The sequence below is a fragment of the Eschrichtius robustus genome, chromosome 2, assembly GCF_028021215.1.
Source record: "Eschrichtius robustus isolate mEscRob2 chromosome 2, mEscRob2.pri, whole genome shotgun sequence".
Taxonomy (NCBI): Eukaryota; Metazoa; Chordata; class Mammalia; order Artiodactyla; family Eschrichtiidae; genus Eschrichtius; species Eschrichtius robustus.
Genome location: NC_090825.1, coordinates 124,112,807 through 124,118,806, shown reverse-complemented (window position 1 = coordinate 124,118,806; position 6,000 = coordinate 124,112,807). Strand labels below are relative to the sequence as shown.

Below are 6,000 nucleotides of genomic sequence, written 5' to 3'. Positions count from 1 at the left end.
TACAATTTTCCCCAGAAAAAACAAAACACTCTTATTTTTACCTTTCTCAACTCTGTGTTAAGGAGAAAGAAATTATATGGAAGTTCTAAAAGATTTGATTTCCTAACAAGTCCTTTTGACATTCATCCCCAAGTGCAAAATCTTGGAGAAAACTGGCTTATAGAATTTTAATAGCTTTGGCTATGCTTTCCAAGTGTCTTATTTACTTTAACAATAGGCTTCCTAACCAGGTTCACAGAGCAGGGAGTCTATGGCTCAATCAGTCTGTCGTCTAGCTGGGACCAAGGAAAATCTGAGGGATGGCAATGCTGTGGAGAAGCTGAGGTGACCAGTGTGCAGTGTGTAGTGGCTTAGCCTACCAGCTCTGGAAGCAAAGTGATTGTGTTCAAATCCAGGCTTTCCCTCTTACTGGCTCTGCAGCCACAGGCAAGATATTTTAACTTTAAGCCTCAGTCCCCATCTGTAAAATGGAGTAAAAATGCTGACCCCAGAGAGTTTTTTTGTGGCTTGAATGAAATAAGCAAAGCACCTAGCACACTGTGGGAAGTGAGGTGTGTGCTCAGTAAGTGCTGGTGGCTGATGGAATTCTCTCCCACTCATTCTTTATGTTCCAACCACGTGGGATAGATTAGTTCCCCCAATGAACTACATGTTCAGTTTCAACCGTAGACCTTCACTGATGCCCTTGCACCTACAAAAAGCTCCCTAGCCCTTCGCCTTACTAAATCTTATCATCCTTCCAGCCTCGGTTTTGGGGAAGCCTTCCCCACTCACCTAAACTTTAGGCTGATCATAACATCTTCCTGAACTTTCCCTTTATTTGTCAGGACTGGCACAGAATAAAACTTAACCAATGATAATTATTTACTAATATCATTCTTATTTAGAAACTTTTTATCATAAATCAAATAAATGCAGTAAAATCCAGCTTTACAAAATAATGGACTCTCCCACCTCTGTTGCACGTTAACCAGATTACAGCAAAAAGTATCACGTAGCATTTGCCAAACTCCAGTCATTCTTACACTAATATCATGTTTTTGCCATATCTCTACAATATCCGTACTATTTGCCTAGAATTTTCTTTACATTGGTTCACTTTTTGTTTACATTGATTTGTTTTGAGGAAATATTAAATCACAGCCCTTAATGAGAAACCGGTCTTTGGGAACTACTCATCTATTCCATCTCTCTCCTTTTCCATGTCAGGAGACTGGGGCCTGGAGAAGGGCAGGAACTTCCCTACAGTCTTTTACCAAGTACGTGTCAATGGCTTATCAATGGAGATAATTCAGGGTTCCTACTTCTTAGCCTGCATCTTCTAGAGTATTCCATGTTGCCTCACGTGAGTTTCATTCCGGACAGGTCCTGTTTTAGTTTGATTGACACATTTGTAAGGGACTGACAGAATAATCCATACTTGTTTTGATAACTTACAAAGCTAACTAAGGAACACACTGGTGGTAGTTGTTCCTAACATAAAACAATGCCCTATTCCAAAGGAGTAATTTATGTTTCGTGATTGACCGGTGACTTCCTTTCCTATCTCTTAAGATCCACTCCAGTAGCTTCTACCTACTTTACCAACAAGTAAAAACAAAAAAGTTAATTAGAACAGACTTCATTATTGCAATAACAGTATTGTAGTGGAAAAGCTGCTGCTTCTTTATAGTTTTATTGAGATTAATTTACATTTCATATAATTAAAGTGTACTATTCAATGTTTTTAGTTTAGTCACAGGGCTGTGCAACCATCACCACAATATAATTATAAAACAATTTTTCCCCCTAAAAGAAATCAGTATCCACTACCAGACAATCCCCATCACCCCTCCTTCCCCATCCCCAGTAATCACTCATCTACCTAACCTATTTTCTGTCTCTATGGATTTGCCTATCCTGGACTTTTCATATAAATGGAATCATACAATATATGGTCTTTTGCGACTGTCTTCTTTCACTTAGCATAATGTTTTCAAGGTTAATCATGTTGCATGTATCAGTACTCCATTTCTTTTTTCTATTTTTTTGCTGCAAAAAGCTTTATTGTTTCCGTTTGGTCCACGTCTTGGGAGAGGGCTCCCGGGTGGTTAAAAAGCTGCCTAGTGGCTGGAGAGAGAGGCCTTGGGCAGAAGCCCTGACACCAGAGGGGCTCCTCAAAGGTCGGTGGGCTTCAGAGGTTCCTAGTCATTCTTGAGGTGAGCCTTTGGAAGAGATACTCGCCCAGCCCAGCCTGGGAACCAGCCAGCCTGCAGAGGTTGGTCAGGTGGTTGCCACCTTCTTGATGAGTTTCACCTGCTCCTCCAGGGAGCAGCTCTCCAGGAAGTCACAGAGCTGGGGGTCTGCGTGGGCAGAGTGCAGGGCATGCAGATCCAAAAGGACCTGGTTCAGGCTCTTCTCCATGACAATGGCGGCTTCCCTAGCATCCTGGGTTTTGCCCCACTCATCTTGAGATGGTTTCTGCACGTCCTGGAAGAGGGCACTGCCGTGGCGCTGGGTTTGCATTTTCAAAAGACGCTGGGTGCCCTCGTGCTTCTCCTCAGCCATTTCAAGGAAAAAGTGGCCCACGCCCACCAAAGCCACATCGTCGTGGTCAAAATCGAAGCCCAGAGAGAGGGAGGTGTAGGAGGCCCGCAGATGCATGTTGACCAGGCGATTGATGGCGGCCTCCACCTGGGTGGAATAATTCTGACGAACCTGGGAGCTCATGCTTAATCGGTAATAAGGACCTAAGCTCAAAAAATGGTGCTGGCTGGGCCTGGAGGCCGAGGATAGCTGAGTGGCTGATTCCGAACGTTGTGACTGGAAAAAAGTTTGGAGGGTAGTTGGAGGGGGGAAGCACGGGGCGACCCTGGGTCTGTTCCGTCCAAACACTGTTGAAGCAAGAGACAAACCTGGGGGGACTGCCCAGCGCACAGTGATACATTTCCTTTTATAGCTGAATAATATTCCATTGTATGAATATATACTCATTAGTTGATGGACATTTAGGTTTCCCACTTTATGGTTATTATGAATAACACTGCTAGAAATATTCAGGTAAAAGTTTTTGTGTGAATGTATGTTTTTCTATCTCCTAGGTGTGGAATCACTGTGTTACGTGGTAATTCTGTGTAAAGCTGCTGTTTTGCCTTCCCCGAATCCTTGACTCTTCCTTTTAGTAACAGTCCTTCCCACCTCCCATTTTGCTGTATAATTTCTCCCACTTTGGCTACTGTCAATCTACTCATCAGGATTGAGCCACCTCCCTCTGCCAAGAGGTGAGCATGTGATCCAAGTCCTGTCAATCAGATGCCCTTTCCCTGGAATTTGATTCTTTGGCAGAGGGCCAGTGAGGCTGAAAGAAGGAGGAACTCGTTCATCACTTTCTACCATCTATACCTCAGAGCTGTGCTTAGTCTTCAACTTTTTCTTCAAGTATTGAGTTATACCGAATCCTTCCAACAAATTCCTTCATTTTTTTTTTTTCCTTAAGCAGGTCAAAGGTAGCTTTGTTGCTTGCATCCACCTTTAGCCACATCTTTGGATAAATAAAAATACATTCCTATTTCTTACCCTAAACTAGTCTTTCTGTTCATGCTGGAAGTTAGTCAACTCAAATCTTCCCCCCACCACCCCCCCCAGTCCATTGTCCAAAAGGGAAAGGAAAAACACTCTCCATTATATGCCCTAATCCCCCAAATGAGGAATTCAAACAAGTCCCTGGATTCACCCTGTGTCCCAAAGACAAAGATGCTTATGCCAGCACTACGGGCAATGGTTTCTTCTTTCTTGGTCAGGTTATATTCTGAGGCTTTCACAGCAGGCTGGTCCCTGCTCTTTCATGTATATAAGGAGGATGCAGTCAAAACAAATTAAAAGCTTGGATGCCTTCATCCTGTATTAAACCACAGACCCACAGCAGGGTTCTTCAGATCCAGAGATTAGGTCCGGAACTCTTCTTTCCTTCTGTGAAAGACAAAAATGCACAGGACAATGAAAGAGATGATTTTATTTAGGCTATTGCAATATGGAAAATGTTCGTTAATGAGGAGCATCTCAAAGGAAAGGACAGAGACCTGTGGTTTATAGAGGGAAGTAGACAAGGAATCATGAGGCAGAGTGGAGGAGGGTTTTAAATGAGTCATATGGGAAGGGAGGTCCTTGGTGGTTAGCTCTCCCCTGAAACAGTAAAGCTTGAGGAACAATTAGATGAAGTTCAATGTTGTCCTTTCCTTCCCCCTTCCTTCCATCCCCCCTTCCTTCTTTCTTTCCTTTCCCCCTTCCTTCCTTCCCCCTTCCTTCCATCCCTCTTTCCTTCCTTCCTTCCCTCCTTCCTTCCTTCCCTCCATCCTTCCATCCCCCTTCCCCTCTCCCTTCCTTCCTCCCTCTCCTTCCTCCCTCCTTCCTTCCTTCCCCCCTTCCTCTTGTCCCTCTTTCCTTCCTTCCCTCCCTCCCTCCTTCCTTCCTTCCCTCCTTCCTTCCTTGCTTCCTCCCCTCCATCCTTCCATCCCCCCTTCCCCTCTCTCTTCCTTCCTCCCTCTCCTCCCTCCTTCCTTCCTTCCTTCTCTCCTTCCTTCCATCCCCCCTTCCTCCCTCCCTCCTTTCCTTCCTTCTTTCTTCCTTCCATATTGTTTTTCATTCAGGAAATATATACATATTGAATATCTACATTTATGCTGGGGCTAGGGCTCTGGGCTGAAGGTAGAGTATCCTGCTGTCAGGTCCTTGTGAAAGGAAACAGAGCTTAGTAGGTGTCTTGACCTGCATAGGCTGAGGGAACACTGGGTTTTGAGGCACACTCTTTTCCTCTTACTGCCTCTTTCTTATCATTCCCCTTCCCATGTCACCTCTCCTCTCTTGGTTTCTGTGTCTTGGATCAAGATACCCCTTTGTCTGGATAGCACGTCTACATTTTTGTACTAACTCCCAAGTCAATCTAAATACCAAGGAATTTTTCTAGATTTCAAATGAAGTCCATGAGATAGCTTTAATGGCTCCTACCAAGCACCATGGAATTCTTTAACAGAGATGATCTACTTTTTCTTAGTTTTATGTAAAGTGGTATCTAAAAGCAGCTTCAGGATAGCCTGCAGTCCCCTCTTCCAACAGATTGCCTCTCCTAAATGCCTCACATAAAAATTCTAATAGGTTCTCAGAGCTGAATGAATCTCTCCTTCCCTTATTTATATTCTTTAACAATCTGCCTTATTGAAATCATTTATGAATGTCTGCTCTGGTAGTTTGTAAGTCATTTTTTATTCATATGTCTAGCTTCTAAAATGCTTTTTACACCTATCAGTTGTAAATCTTCCTGGGTTTGAGGAACAAGTGTGAAATGTTCTTAGTATAGGAAAAAAAACCCAAAAAACAACTGTACTTAAGTGGAAAACTATACATTGTCTATAGCATATCCTTCCAGTGTTATCTTATTCTGATTCCATGGGAGTTACAATTTTGTAAGCTGTAAATAACTGATAGCAAGGTAGAATAATTCTTGTCTGTAGACATGCAAATTCTATCCAGTTGAGGAAGTCTAGCTGACTTCCGGCTCCCATTGTGGAAGAGTCCTCTTTCACCTCTATTTCACGTTCATTTCAATATTCCTGATCTATAAATGTGTCTTTTTTTTTACTGGCACTTTTAACACATACCTAGTTTTCTCATTAACGAGTTAATAAAATCTTTGACACGTGTTCATATTTATATCTATATGAGAGTCATAATTTAACCTTTTTTTGAAAATTATACTTTACCAAGACTGAATTGCATTAAATTGCTCAGATCATCAAGGTTCACTGAGGAAATGGGTTCAGGGGAAATAAAGTGTAGTAGTGAAGAATACAGGACTTGCAGTTGGACTCCCTGCGTTTAAGATCTACCCAGATCTCCCACTTTGTTTTTTCCTAAGCTCTCTGACCTTAGGCATGCTACTTAGCCTCTCAGTGCCTCAGCAGAGATAATAGAACATATTTTATAGGATTATTGTAAGGACTACGTGAGCTCCTCAAACAATGTGTG

The 6,000-nt window shown here is 42.7% G+C and overlaps 1 pseudogene; it reads right to left on the bottom strand.

The window, feature by feature from the left end:
- Nucleotides 1-2,262: 2,262 nt before the first annotated feature.
- Nucleotides 2,263-2,709, bottom strand: LOC137758521 (ferritin light chain pseudogene; annotated as a pseudogene).
- Nucleotides 2,710-6,000: the final 3,291 nt, after the last annotated feature.